Consider the following 14482-nt stretch of genomic DNA (forward strand, 5'->3'; position numbering starts at 1 on the left):
TGAAACCCTGAAAAGGTATGCAAATAATTCTTTTGCAATCACTGTGTTTAGTGGACTGGACCAGAGTATTATTATTATTATTATTATTATTTTCCTGCTTTCCCTGTTGGTGGTTTTCTCTGTTTGTTTTCCTAGAAAATGCCTGTGGAAATTGGAATATTCTAAACGTTGATGCAATTCACCCGCCAGGTACAAATAAAAAGGCCATTTTCAGCAAATGAAGAACTCCAGGCAGTTACCTGTTTGCAAAACGTTATTGACATTTCAGTCAAAGATAATTGCTTCATAATGTAAGCTGTTTTATTATGGATGTGAACATGGCAGACAATTCAAGGCATTATATATCATCTTGGATTCAAAATTCTGGCTTTTATGATTTCCCACAGTGAAATAAATTAGAGATGAAATGTGATTGCAGTTAATATATGGTATTACGTGTTGCATATTTTAAAAGTGGAGTTCATTAAGGGACAGGTTATGATTAAAGTAAGAAACATCTGCACGTACCCAGAAGGAGGTAGATAAGCCTTAAATTTCATCCCAAGTTGTTTTGGTCATTTTATTTTTCTGCCTACCTTCCTATCTGTCTGTCTGTCTATTATCTATGTATCTATCATCTATATCTATTATCTACCTATCTAGTATATAGTACATGTCTGCCCATGTCATTAAAAAGTAACTCTAAAATGCACAGAAATAAAAGGAGAAATAATTTTAGAATACAATTCATTTTAACTTTAAAACAGATTACAATTTGGGAGCATCAATTTGTGACCCACGCAGGAAATTTCAGTTAGGCTAATTTAGGTAAGAGAAACAAAGTTCATTTAAAGTTTCTTTGATACTAGGTTTAGTATAAAAAATAATAAGGAATTAGGATACAGAGCCTTGAACTGAATAATCAATATCTTTGATTTATAAGTGGGTTCATTAAAATAGAATATCTATGAGTCTTTTTTTTATTTTTTATTTTTATTTATTTATTTGATTTGTCAATTGTTTACAAGATAATAAGTATAAGTGTATACATAGTTATGAATACATGAAATGGGTACATATAAGAAAAATAAAATAAAAATAAAAGAAACAATAGGACAGGGACGGTAGGCACATTGGTGTGCTTATGCACGCCCCCTAGAGACCTCTTAGGAAAGGGGTGAGGTCAATAGTAGACAGTCTAAGGTTAAAGTTTTTGGGGTTTGGGGAAGAAACTACAGAGTCGGGTAGAGTATTCCAGACTTTGATCACTCTGTTGCTGAAGACGTATTTCCTGCAATCAAGCTTGGTGCAGTTAACGTTGAGTTTGTATCTATTGTGTGCTCTTGTGTTGTTATGGTTGAAGCTGAAGTATTCATTGACAGGTAGGACATTGCAATGTATGATTTTATATACCATGCTTAAATCAGACCGAAGACTTTTTTCCCCCTGAATACAAACTGAAGGGCTAACTTCTCTTTTCCAAGTTAAGTCTGACACTATAACATCCATCTGTTCTACATTAGTGGTGGTTTCAAATGCTTTTTTTTATTATTATTCAACAATTCATTTTAAAACAATCAATAGAACAGTTTGCCTTCAGACATTGTAGCTGCTCAATCACTGGAAGTTTTTATGAAGAGATTGGACAACCACTTGTCTGAAATGATATAGTCTCCTGTTTGAGCAAAGGACTAGAAGACCTCCAAAATCCCTTCCAACTCTGCTATTCTGTTATTCTGTTTTACACATATATTTAAAAAAAAATGTCCTTCAAGTCAACCTTCAGTCTTATGATTTCATAGAAATGTCCATATTTTAGGAAGAATTTACTTTTACCATCTTTTGATATGTTTTGACCCTATCAGTCCATCCTACAATCCTGAATTTCCTAGTAGGCTCTCATGCATAAACCAACCAAATCAAATCCTGTTTACTGTTTTTGAGATCAGCCAATGTCTGCTAAGAATCAAGCTCAACTCATAGGCATCTTTGTTTTACAGTCATATGAGAAACTGGCAATTAGGATGTATTAAAGCTATTGCCATGATATCGAATTTTTTTGCCATAATTAAATCATGTTTAGGTTTGAGATGCCTAATGTCTTGTAGACTAGATAAGCCAAAGTCTGATGCAAGATAACATCACTCTTTTCTTCCTAAGTAACTTTGTGACAGTCATTTTAGCAGTGGGATAAAACCATTTTAATCCATAAATGAAAGACTACTTAATAGCAAAAAAGAAAGAAAGAAAGAATCAGTTGGCTTTGAATAATTAAATACTTAGTTAAAATCTCTTTTTAATGCTTCTTCTTGGATTTTGCATCCTTATTGCTTCTCTAGCCTTGTACCTGTCCTGTTAGATGGATTCCAAGTGAGTATTTGCAGCATTTAATTTATTTTAGATAAAATTATAAAGGAAGCCTGGACATTAGAACCTTCATCTTATTTCCTGTATTTTTCAGGATCAGTATCTTCCAGTTGTGTGGGCTTGGAATGTCTGATGGGCAGAAAATCTCTAGCAATTCACAAAGCATATCTAATAGTTATGCAGATTGTTGGTTGAGTCTAGAAACTTAAAGGCAAAGCCCAAGGAACCAAGAATGACGCAAGGAATTACTTTTGACTAGTTTCTTTATTGTTGTTCACCTACAGACAGAATCTTGCCAGACTCAAGCAATTATCTTCATAGTTATATACATGCCCTGTGAATTGCTAGGGAGAGTCTGACCTTGCCCTCATTCTGCCCACCAGTCATTCTAAACTCCACTGTCTCTTTGCCTTCTGGGAAAGACTACATTCCACCACCAATTTGGCAGAAACCAAATTAGGAATGCCTGGGGCAAATGTTTCATCCACCAAAGCATGAATCAGCTTGTCTATAGTAAAACAAAACAACAAGCATTTAGTACCTATTTATATCCTGACCCGTAAAGTATTCTTCTTGCAACCTCTTGTATCATTTCTTTACAGTTTCCTTGTAGAATTCATGCTGCCTGTTCACTCCTGGCAATTTTTCTATATTTTCAGGGTTTTTTTTCTATGCCATTGATTAGCACATTAAACATGGCTTGTCTTCTGGGATTTAGCTAATATATATAAAATATATATTATTTTTCACCCTAAACATGAATGGAATTTATCACCAGGAACTAATGGGGGAGTCTGACTTTATTGCAGGCATAAAATTTGCCCTCCAGGAGGTCCAATTCATAAAAATGTTTGCAAAAGCATTTCTTTGTTGCTCCCTTTAACGTCTCTGTGTGCTTATCTGAGACTGATGAGTGGGCACCGGTGGAAAATAAAACAGGGCTAAAGATGTTAATGAATGTGAGAAAAAGAATCTGCTGTTAATAGGGAGGAAATCAAATGCACTTTGAAAGAGAAATGTCCTTTTCAAATGCGAAAGGAATTCCCAAGCGACAGAATCTGAACCAATTGTTTACCATCTAAATGGCACCTGGGATGAACACAGATCTGAGTGTCAGGCATCCAGAAAGTATCCATGATATCATATATACCTTCTATAAATACCATATATAAATAGCCACTGCCACCTTTTGCTATTTTCTCCAAATAGCAACACAATATTCATCTGAAAGAGAAAAGAAGGAGGCAAAAGGGGGAATTGTTCATAAACTCACTATTAAAAGATTTATAAACCATTTTTCCCCCTAGGGAAATTTTAAAAAATAAGGACAGGTTTAAATATTCCCTGCTGTTTCCCATATTAATAAATCAGAGTCATTGCTCTATGCCAAGAGCAAAGACCCAGCAATATAAGATTTCCTTCTGGGTATTTTTCCACCCTAACATTTGTTCTCATTTCAAAGTTTGTTTATGCTAAGATTATAATAGCTATGACAGTGAATAATAGCAGGAGAAACATTTTGAGGCCTCCAGAATCTGTGCAAAGGGTCGAAAAACAGTAGGGTGGTCTAATGGTTCGCCCATTGTGCTCTTTTTATTACTGACTAATATTGCTTGGTTTTGTTTTTAACTCGTATGTATCCTATCAAAGACAACTGAGGTTATTGAGCAATTCAGAAGTATGACAACCAAACAAATTAGCTTTTGATTGGATCCTGTAGCTTTTTCCTGCAGTTTAGAAAGGTTCTTCAGGGCCTCATTCGTTCAGCTGTTTGCTCCAACATATGGTGTGTTCAACATGAAATTGTTCATTGCCAACATTAGTAGATATTATACACAATAGATTTCTTTAGCACAGCCTTCCCTAGCTTAAGCTGGAATAGCATTCCCAATATTTCTGAATCCAGGTAGCCTTTGGCCTGCTTTCAAAGGATGATACATGAAACAAGGTGTGATGACCCAGAGTGTAACACAAACATAACAAAATCCAAAATGTAAATAAACGTCCTTTAATGCCTCCAACTTGGCCCCACTGTTCAATAATTCTCGGTTGGAGAAAAAACGTACTCAAAAATAGTCTGCAATAGAAAGCAATACAGTCCGAATTTAATGAGCAGATAGAGGTGAAAATAAAAACCATACAAACTACAGTGATGAAATTTTCACAATGGAACAGGAGAAGTATTTACCAAATGCAAGGAGATAACAAGGCACAGTCTGTTGGAAGGACGCCAACCAAGATAACCTCAAACCAAAATAAATTACGCTTTGTCTCCAGCGTTTGCAAGAACGCAGGTCCAAACTCTTACGCAGTTCTCACACCTGCAGCCCATGAAGAGGATTAAGGCCCTCTCCTCCCAAGCAAACCATGTCTCTCTGTTATCCTCTCCTACTTGCGTGCCCTAGGATGGATAGGGGATGGGCCTGTGTTCTCCTCTGACTGCTCAGCTGGCTTCTGCCCTTCCCCAGCTTCCTCCACAACCTTCAGAGTCACACTTCCACTCCCTGTTGGCTGTTCCTCATCTCCCTCAGAGTCAGTCTCCACCAGAGGCATGACACAAGGGGAAGCACCAGAGGTGGTATTCAGCAGGTTCTGACCAGTTCTGGAAAATCAGTAGTGGAAATTTTGAGTAGTTGGAGAACCAGCAAATACCACCTCTAACTGGCCCCATCCCCATCTGTTCTCTACCTCCCGAGTCCCAGCTGTTCGGCTGGGTCTTCTTTTGTTGCCCTGCACAGGAGAACAGAGCTGGAAAGCAGGTTAGGGGGTGAGGAGAGAATGGAGATTTTACAGTATCCTTCCACTGCGACACCCACCAAGCCATGCCCACCAAGCCACACCACACCCACAGAACTGGTAGTAAACAAAATTGAATCCCACCCCTGGGAAGCACCATACTTGTCAAACCTGAAGCTGCCCTGGCTGTGGCCATTTTCTTTCCTTTGGGGCTTCTGTTTCTATCGGGGTTTCTTTTCACATGGCTTCAGGTTGACCTAGCCTGGAGTTGAAGGGGGAGGGTAGAGATAGATGGGGTTTTGTAGCCAAAACAAAATAGCTCTCTTATGTGTCAGAGAAATTCCAATGGCTGGCTGGCCAGAGGAGGAAGAGAGAAGTCACTAAGCAACTAACCAGTATCCAAATTGAACAGTGTGATTTATTGTTTTGAGAAAACAGGAAATTATTACTTTTAAGGTGGTGGAAAGAACAGGACCCTTCAGAGTTGGCTTTCCATCAGTTTGTGCCAAGGCGATGTCTCCAAATAAAACTGTTCTTTGAGGAACCAACTTGCCTCGGAGTTCTGTTTGCGATGGATGCATTACTTGGAACCCTGACACTACTCTTCATTCAGCACCAAGGACAAGAGCCTTGAGGCAGATGAGGAAAGGTCACCAATCAACACAAACTGTAAGATGCCCTTATTTTAACAATGACACACATCTATCATTTCATATGGGAGCCATCATTCAGAAGTGTGACTGGGGCTCACACAGAGTATACTCAGGCTCAGAGTGATCAGATCATGGATTATTAATTCATTAACTGAACCAATCACTTAACTATGAGCCAACAGTGTGCTGCAGCAGCCAAAAAAGCCAATGCAATCCTAGGCTGCATTAATAGAGGGATAGAATCAAGATCATGTGAAGTTCTAATACTACTTTAGAAAGCCTTTCTAAGACCACACCTGGAATATTGCATCCAGTTCTGGTCACCACAATATAAAAATAACTTGAGACTCTGGAAAGAGTGCAGAGAAAAGCAACAAAAATTATTAGTGGACTGGAGGGTAAAACATATGAAGAATGGTTACAGGAATTGGATATGTCTAGTCTAATCAAAAGAAGGACTAGAGGAAACATGATAGCAGTGTTCCAATATTTGAGGGCCTCCTACAAAGACAAGGTGATCAAACTGTTTTCCAAAGTACCAAAAGGCAAGACAAGAAACAGTGGATGGAAACCATGGAGAGAAGTAACCTAGAACTATGGGAAAATTTCCTAACTGTGAAAACAATCCATCAATGAAACAACTTGCCTTCAGAAGTTGTGAATGCTCCATCACTGGAGGCTTTCAAAAAGAGACTGGACAACCATTTGTTTGAAATGGCATAGGGTCTCCTGCTCCAGCAGAGGTTGGTCTAGAAGATCTCCATGGTCCCTTCCAACTCTATTATTCTGTGCTCTATTTTGAATTTTAAGTGCTGACATTGACCTCTAACAGTGTCCAGATCTTGAAGTGCTTATATCTCCCCAGTGGCAATTAAAATGCTTGGCTTATGTTCCAGATCATAAATTCAGTCAAAAGCTTCTTACCAGACAGGCCGCATACAAAGGCAAGAGACTTTAATTCAGACAAACACCAGGTCCCAATTTCAGGATACAGTCCAGTAGCAAAAAATCTTCAGGTCAGCAATAGGCATGAGGCATTCACCACAGTTTTCTCCTGGCAACCCTGCTGTTTAAATCAGCAATTGCCTCTAACTCCATCTTAGCACAACTGGTCCTATTGTTCTCACAGATTTACTTGGCTTGGGCCAGCTGGCTCCTGGTGTATCCAAGCCCACCTTTGCAATTCCGCCTTCTGTTGTCTCCTTCTCTAATGCTGATGTGTTTGCAGGCTGGGTTGAAGAGTCTCTTAGTCAAGGTCAAATCTTTGCTGTCTCTTGATTGGTTGCTGACTCTTTCTTCTTGCTGGGCCTTTCAGCAGTAGATTTACCTTTGGCCAAAGTTCCTCTTGTCTTCAGGTGAGTTCATGAGACCAGAATTTGGTAAACAGACTACATGGTTTAGAAACAAAGTATCTATCAGTCCCACTAGGTAGACCCAACCAGAAGGTCAACTCCACAGAAAGGCTAAAACTATTCTTACTGAGCTATAATAACTGTGGTGGGGCAGTGGTTAGAATGCTGTATTGCAGGTGAATTCTTCCAACTGCCAGCAGTTTGATTCTCACCAGCTCAAGGTTGAATCAGCCTTCCATTCTTCAAAGGTCAGTAAAATGAAGACCCAAATTGTTGAGAGCAATATGCTGACTCTGTAAAGGGGGCTCTTAGAGGGGGCTGTAAAGCACTGTGACATGATATATATAAGTCTAAGTGCTAAACTGCTGCTAAACAAATCTTGCAAATCTGATTGTGCAGTATCTCCTTTCTAGTCGTATATTCCTGTGAATTAGAGAGGTATCTGCCTGAGTCATTCTCAATGTTATATTTTTAAAAAGCTTCAGATCCTTCTGCCTAGGCAACTGCTCTTGCACATGTCCATCTCTCTTACTCTCCACAGTATCTCAGGTAGCCATTACATTCATCCATACAAACACATTCATCTATTCCACTGTTCATATTTACAGACCCCTCACATCCAGGACATAAACTGTTTCAACTCCTTCCCTCAAAACAACGCTATAGAGCACTGCACACCAGAACAACTAGACACAAGGACAGTTTTTTCCCGAAAGCCATCACTCTGCTAAACAAATAATTCCCTCAACACTGTCCAACATTTACAAAGTCTGCACTACTATTACTATTAATCTTCTCAGCGCTCCTTATCACCCATCCCCTCCCACTTGTCACTGTATGACTGTAACTTGGTCATTTGTATCCTTATGATTTATATTGACTGTTTCCTAGTATGATTTGATTGCTTATTGTACCCTATGACTATCATTAAATGTTGTACCTGATGATTCTTGACTCTTGATGAATTTATCTTTTCTTTTATGTATACTGAGAGCATTTGCACCAAGACAAATTCCTTGTGTGTCCAATCACACTTGGCCAATAAAAGAATTCTAATTCTAATCTTCCATCAAAAATGTAGCAAGCAAATATATAATTTTCTAAAAGATGACAAGGGCCCCAATAATTCTGCTTTTTAAGCTATATTTGAAAATAGTTAAGATGATAACATTAATGATGCCTTGTTTTATAAATCTTCTTGGACATCCTATACATGCTGAAGATCCTCATGTCTTCTAAAGGTCAGTTCTATTGTGTCAAAAATGTTTGTGGAAGATATTTCCTCTTTTGTCCTGGAGTTTCTAAAAATAGAATGATACCTTGGTACTCTTCATTAATTGGTTTCAGGAGGCACAATGAGTACCAAAAATAATGTGTACTGAGCACATTTTTCCCATAAGGAATAATATAATGAGCCACAAGGCAGCCATCACCGACAAATTCTAGCTTGTGCATAGAGTACCAAACAACGATGGGTACCAGGACAAAATTTTCATGTCAAATTGCATTGAGTACCAAATTCAATGAATTTCAGACCAGTTGAATGCCAAGATACCACTGCAACGAGGTAAGATGAGTTTTTTGCCCACCAAAAAGTTTTGTCCACTAGTGAGTTTTTTGCACCAGTCAATTATATTTGCCTACTTCTGCTGTCTTGCACTTTTTTCCCTTCCCAAATGTGCTAGGGATATGAATCAAGAGTTGACAGTTACCTCTGTGAATTTATGTCATAATCCCAACAAGGATATAGCACAAATCGATTACATCCATGGCAGGAAAAAACATTTCTGACACTAGTGACAGACAAAAAGGCGTAGGAGCCAGCATTTGATATATGGAGTATATATACAGAAAAGTACAGTATTTACTTTTTTTCTTACTGCTGGGAGCACATTTGTTTTATATCTCTCAAGCTGACCATGTATCCAAATCTTCTGTAGGGTTGCAATGGAGGAAAACAATCAGACAACCACAGCCAGGTGCAAGACTCACAAAGTATCGAGCTAGCAACAAAATTTAGATAACTAAAATCACATCCCTAACAGGAATAGGATTCAGACAGGGATGCATATCTGAGATGTCCTTCAACCAAATCAGATATATGGGTCATCTAGACCAGTATTTTCTCAATTTAGCATTTTTACGATGCCTGGACTTCAATTCAACTTCAGCTGGGGAATTCTGGGAGTCCAGACATCAAGGTTGAATATATCAGTCTACAGTAGACTATAGAGAAGACTGAAACTGTAACTCCAAAAATTCCTAACCTAGCAGTAGAACTTCCAAAATTTCTCGATGGCATCTTCAAAGGAAATTGAAGTCACAATAGCAGTTACTACTATTGACCTCACTCCTTTCCTAAGAGGTCTCTAGGGGGCGTGCATAAGCGCACCAACGTGCCTACCATCCCTGTCCTATTGTTTCTTTTATTTTTTTTATACGTACCCATTTCATGTATTCATAACTATGTATATACTTATACCTATTAATTTGTAAGCGATTGACAAATCAAATAAATAAATAAAAATAAATAAAATAAATAGCACTTAAACTTATGTACCGCTTCGTAGTGCTTCATAGTGCAAAGTAGTTTACAGAGTCAGCATATTGCCCCAATAATCTGGATCCTCGTTTTACCAACCTCAGAAGGATGGAAGTCTGAGTCAATCTTGAGCCTGCTGATATTCGAACTGCCAAGTTGCAAGCAGCCAGCAGAAGTACTGCATTCTAACCACTGCACCACCCTAGCTCTTTAATACAACTGAAGGATGAAAACAAATCCATTCTGATACTGTCCTACCTGGCTTATTGGAGTGGTTTTCAAGGTTTCAGGTAATGTAAACCACATGATCTACCATTCACTTATAATCCCATATATGCATTTTCTTCTTCCTTGCCTGGTGGAGAGGATATTTGTTAGTGTATATTCACAAATGCAGATACAAATGGCAGATATGTAAGAAAATTAATGATGACGATGTGGTCCATTCAGCCATGTCTGGCTCTTGGCGATTCTATAGGCCAGTTCTCTCCACATCTTCTGATCTTGCACTGCTTGCTTGAGTTTTTCTACAGTCTGACTGGTGTCAGCAATTGCTTCCTCAGTGAATAGGAAAACTATTAACTGTCTTCTATTTAGTCTGAAGGGTACCTAGTTATTGAAGTTTAAACCAGTCAGCCATTGTAGGTAAAGATTTGGGGCATTATGAATGGAAGTAGTATTTGCTTATCTTTTTTTTTCTTTCTCATATTTTTTCCCATAAGTGCAAGATTTTCTTTTTTCCTATCCCCCAAAAGTCGATCCATTTGATTGCAACAGAAATTGACCGACCAGCTTGTCCCCTGAGCCTGATGTTGTGGGATGACACTGACTGTCTCCAATTCATCAAACTGGCCTTCATGCCTAAGGCAGGACTCTAACTCACAGTCTACTAGTTTCTTGCCTAGTGTCTTAACCAAGGATGTCAAACTCGTTTTCATTCAGGGATGGATCATGGTTGTGTTTGACCTCAGGGATGTGGGGGACATGTCCCAGTGGGCATGGTCACGGTGGGCATGGCCAGCTCAATGCCACTCATGCTGGGGGCACTGGGCAAGGCTGCTAGTAGTTTGTTTTGCTAGAACTCTGCCAGCAAAAATGGAACTCGGGGGCCCACACAGGCCCCCAGGATCTGTTTTTGACTTTCAAGGTCTCCTGAAGTCCTCTGCCAGAAAAAAGGGCCACCTCTGCGATCCTCTCAAGCTCAGTTTTTGCTGGCAAAGGCACCATGAGACAGTCCTTCACTGTTTCCAGGGTGGCCCTGCAGGCCAGATCTAAGCACCCCATTGAGTTTGACACCCCTGCCCTTCATTACCACCTATATTATGAGTCTACCGGTTGTACTGTACATTAAAAAAAACCTACAATGATGCTTCTGTCAGAAGTGAAACGTCTTCAAAAGGAAAGGAAAGAAATTCCAGTTGCCTCCTGAAAAATCACCTTTGGGACAACCATGACCTGGATGAATTGAGAATCTCTACAGACTTGCTGTTATCACAGAGTAAAAATATTGCGAACCCGGAATTCATTATAGACTCGCTTTCAGCATTACTAATGTACTAGCCCATCCAATACTAAATATGATTTCCAAAAATAATTAAAATAGCTTTCCCATCTGGCCTATATCTGAAGTGGAAAGATAACTTCACACCATTCATACTTTAAAATGAGCTGCTGTCTTCTTCCTTGTGAATACATTTGCTTTTCATTTCTTTTCCATTGTTCCTTTATTAAATGTTGCAATCCACACGTGTATTTCAGGCTAAAAACTTGATGGCTTGACAAAATAAAAGGTAATATTCTCCAATATTTCAATCACAACTCACCTTACTATGTCTCTGTGAATATGGTGATGGTGGTGGCTTTCTAATAGATATCAAAATCCAGACACAAGATTGGTTTTTAATAGGAATAGTGTGGTATCAATAGACACTGATACTTGACCAAATTTAACTTTCCTCACAAAATATTTGAAACAATTCTTAACTTGTGAAAAAATAATTAGAATGCCTTGTACTATCTGCACCTACCTGGATTTGAAGAGCCTATTTGAAATCTTCTATAGATCTTATTGCCAAGGCAGAGGTGATGCGGCTGGTATCCTGTGTGGCAAACACTTTTGTGAAGACCTTCCAGTCCTAGAATTTAATGTCACACCATAAAATGTTAACTTGTCTTTACTATCTTCTCTACATCCCAAAGAAATTAGGAATGCTACACCTGGAATACATCTGCCTAGCTACTACAGGGAGTCTTTGATTTATGTTCATTTAGTGACCATTCAAAGTTACAACAGCACTGAAAAAAGTGACTTATGACCATTTTTCACACTTACAGCTGTTGCAACATCCCTATGGTCCTGTGATCCAAATTCAGACACTTGACAACTGACTCATATTTATGAAGGTTGCAGTATCCTGGGATCACAAGATCCCCTTTTGTGATCTTCTGACAAACAAAGTCAATGGGGAAGCCAGAGTCACTTCACAACTGTGTTAGTAACTTAACAAATTTGGCAAGAAAGGTTGTAAAATTCACTTAACAAATGTCTCACTTAGCAACAGAAATTTTGGGCTCAATTGTCATAAGTCAAGGACTACCTGTACAGTCTGTTACTTTCACACCCTTACAAAACTGGAGAGTAGAGTGTACAAAACTGCATTGTATGGAGAACTAGATTGCTTATTGTACCCTACGACTATCATTTAGTGTCATACCTTATGATTCTCGACTCTTGACGAATGTATCTTTTATGTATACTGAGAGCATTTACACCAAGACAAATTCCTTGTGTGTTCAATCACACTCAGCCAATAAAGAATATTCTATTCTATTCTATTCTGTTCTGTTCTGTTCTGTTCTATTCTATTCTATTCTAGACTAGACTAGACTAGACTAGACTAGACTAGACTAGACTAGATGATCGTTGAGAATAGTTCTTACATTACTTCCTGCGATTCTCCAAACTAGTTCAAATCAATGGCCTGTGCAACCAACCTATGGGCTTGTCCAATCCCCTACAGTACCCCTGGCCAGTATGTACGTCCCTTCAGATCTTCCCCATTGGAAAATTAGATGATAAAGTGGTTTTCCTTTATTCCTATCATTCCATGGTAGGTGAGAGTGGAAAGTCGTAATCTTTCTGACTGAAGTGGGATCGAGGACCATGTTCTGAAACTTTTATTCTTTGACTGATGGGTGCACCCAGAGCTGTTATTGTTTCCATAGCAAAATCCATGCCTTTTTACTCTTTTACCTTTCCTTTATGTGCATCGGCTAGTTGTTATTATGCAACAATAAATGACATATAAATAAACAGCAATAAATGAATTTCTCTGCTAGGCTTTCAGGATACACTGCTGGGCCACCTTCCTTTTATTCCAGAGAAAGTTCCAGATGGGATATCAAATATTCTTTTTATTTTGTCTGTAAGTGTAATAGGTTCCAAAAATCCAGGCATTCCAGCTCTGTAGTACTGACTATTTTGGGATGTGAGGGGCTTTCGTCCTGCTCAGTCTCTGTCTCAACCTCTTTTGGTTGGTTGAGTGAGTAGCTCATTGTATGGTTCGGTGAAATTGCTCCTTGTATGTTTCTTCTGTGTGAGAATGTGTGTTTCATATGCATCTAGGGGTTTGCTGTGATTTTATTTTTGGTCCATATATCTAATAAAGGTATCATTGTTTTCCTCTGGAAGGAATTTTGAGCATTAGTCAGAGAGGAGAGAGAGAGAGAGAGAGAGAGAGAGAGAGAGAGAGAGAGAACTTTAATAAATTATCTCAATAATTCAATTAATTAAGCTCCAGTTCTTGAGTTTTTGATCTTCCATTTCTAGAAGGAGAGAAAGAAAGGAGGGTGAAAGAAACCATGTTGGAGAGTAAAAAAGATCCATTGGCTGTTTGATAAATAAATAGAATAGAGTTCTTTATTGGCCAAGTGTGATTGGACACTGGCGTATATGCTCTCAGTGTACATAAAAAGAAAAGATACATTCATTAAGAATCATAAGGTTTTAACATTTAATGATAGTCATAGGGTACAATAAGCAATCAAATCATACTAGGAAACAGTCCATATAAATCGTAAGGATACAAACAACACAGTTACAGTCATACAGTCATAAGTGGGAGGGGATGGGTGAAAGGAAGGATAGGAAGATTAATAGTAATAGTAATACAGACTTAGTAAACAGTTGGACAGTATTGAAGAACTTATTTGTTTATCAGAATGATGGCATTTGGAAAAAAACTATTCTTGTGTCTAGTTGTTCTGGTGCACAGTGCTCTATAGCATCATTTTGAGGGTAGGAGTTGAAACAATTTATGTCCAGGATATGAGGGGTTTTTAAATATTTTCACAGCCCACTTTTTGACTCATGCAGTATACAGGCAAATGCAAACCTAATGAAATTATCATATGATGGAAATGGTCAATGGAGCATTGTTTCAGCTGGTTACTGAATTAATTCATTTCTTGACCTCACCTAATATGTTATACTATGAAGTAGTCAAATGACTTGGGTTTCAACAAATTCTAAACTATGAAAATTTTAAAAAGGAATCAAAGTTAATACTAACCAGTCTTATGCATACTCACCCATCAGGTCTTTCTCAAACTTGATTAAGTGTATGAAATGAATGAATCCTGCTTATGGCTTTTCTTTCCTCAATAGTGCTGGAGTTCCACTTTCTCCCAAGCTCTTAAAGGTACAGGCATACCATCCCAACCTCTGTCTCTCTGTCTCTCTGTCTCTCTCTCTCTCTGTCTCTCTCTCTCTCTGTGTGTGTGTGTGTGTGTGTGTGAGAGAGAGAGAGAGAGAGAGAGAGAGAGAGAGAGAGAGAATTCCTCAGTCTCTTCTA

The 14482-nt window shown here is 38.5% G+C and overlaps 1 protein-coding gene and 1 long non-coding RNA gene across 3 annotated transcripts in view; one reads left to right on the plus strand and one right to left on the minus strand.

Moving 5' to 3' along the window:
• The window catches only part of KCNMB2 (potassium calcium-activated channel subfamily M regulatory beta subunit 2), a 245348-nt gene that overhangs the window by 73892 nt on the left and 156974 nt on the right, over window positions 1–14482 (plus strand). The gene's annotated exons all lie outside the window — the stretch shown is intronic.
• Window positions 2976–14313, minus strand: LOC148125902 (uncharacterized). The gene is made up of 3 exons (XR_015743379.1): window positions 14220–14313; window positions 11657–11764; window positions 2976–3570 (listed from the first exon to the last, which is right to left on the minus strand). It is a non-coding gene; the product is annotated as an uncharacterized LOC148125902 (long non-coding RNA).

Source organism: Pseudonaja textilis, chromosome 4 (genome assembly GCF_049901715.1).
Source record: "Pseudonaja textilis isolate UNSWEBS1 chromosome 4, rPseTex1.2, whole genome shotgun sequence".
NCBI classification, from domain to species: Eukaryota; Metazoa; Chordata; class Lepidosauria; order Squamata; family Elapidae; genus Pseudonaja; species Pseudonaja textilis.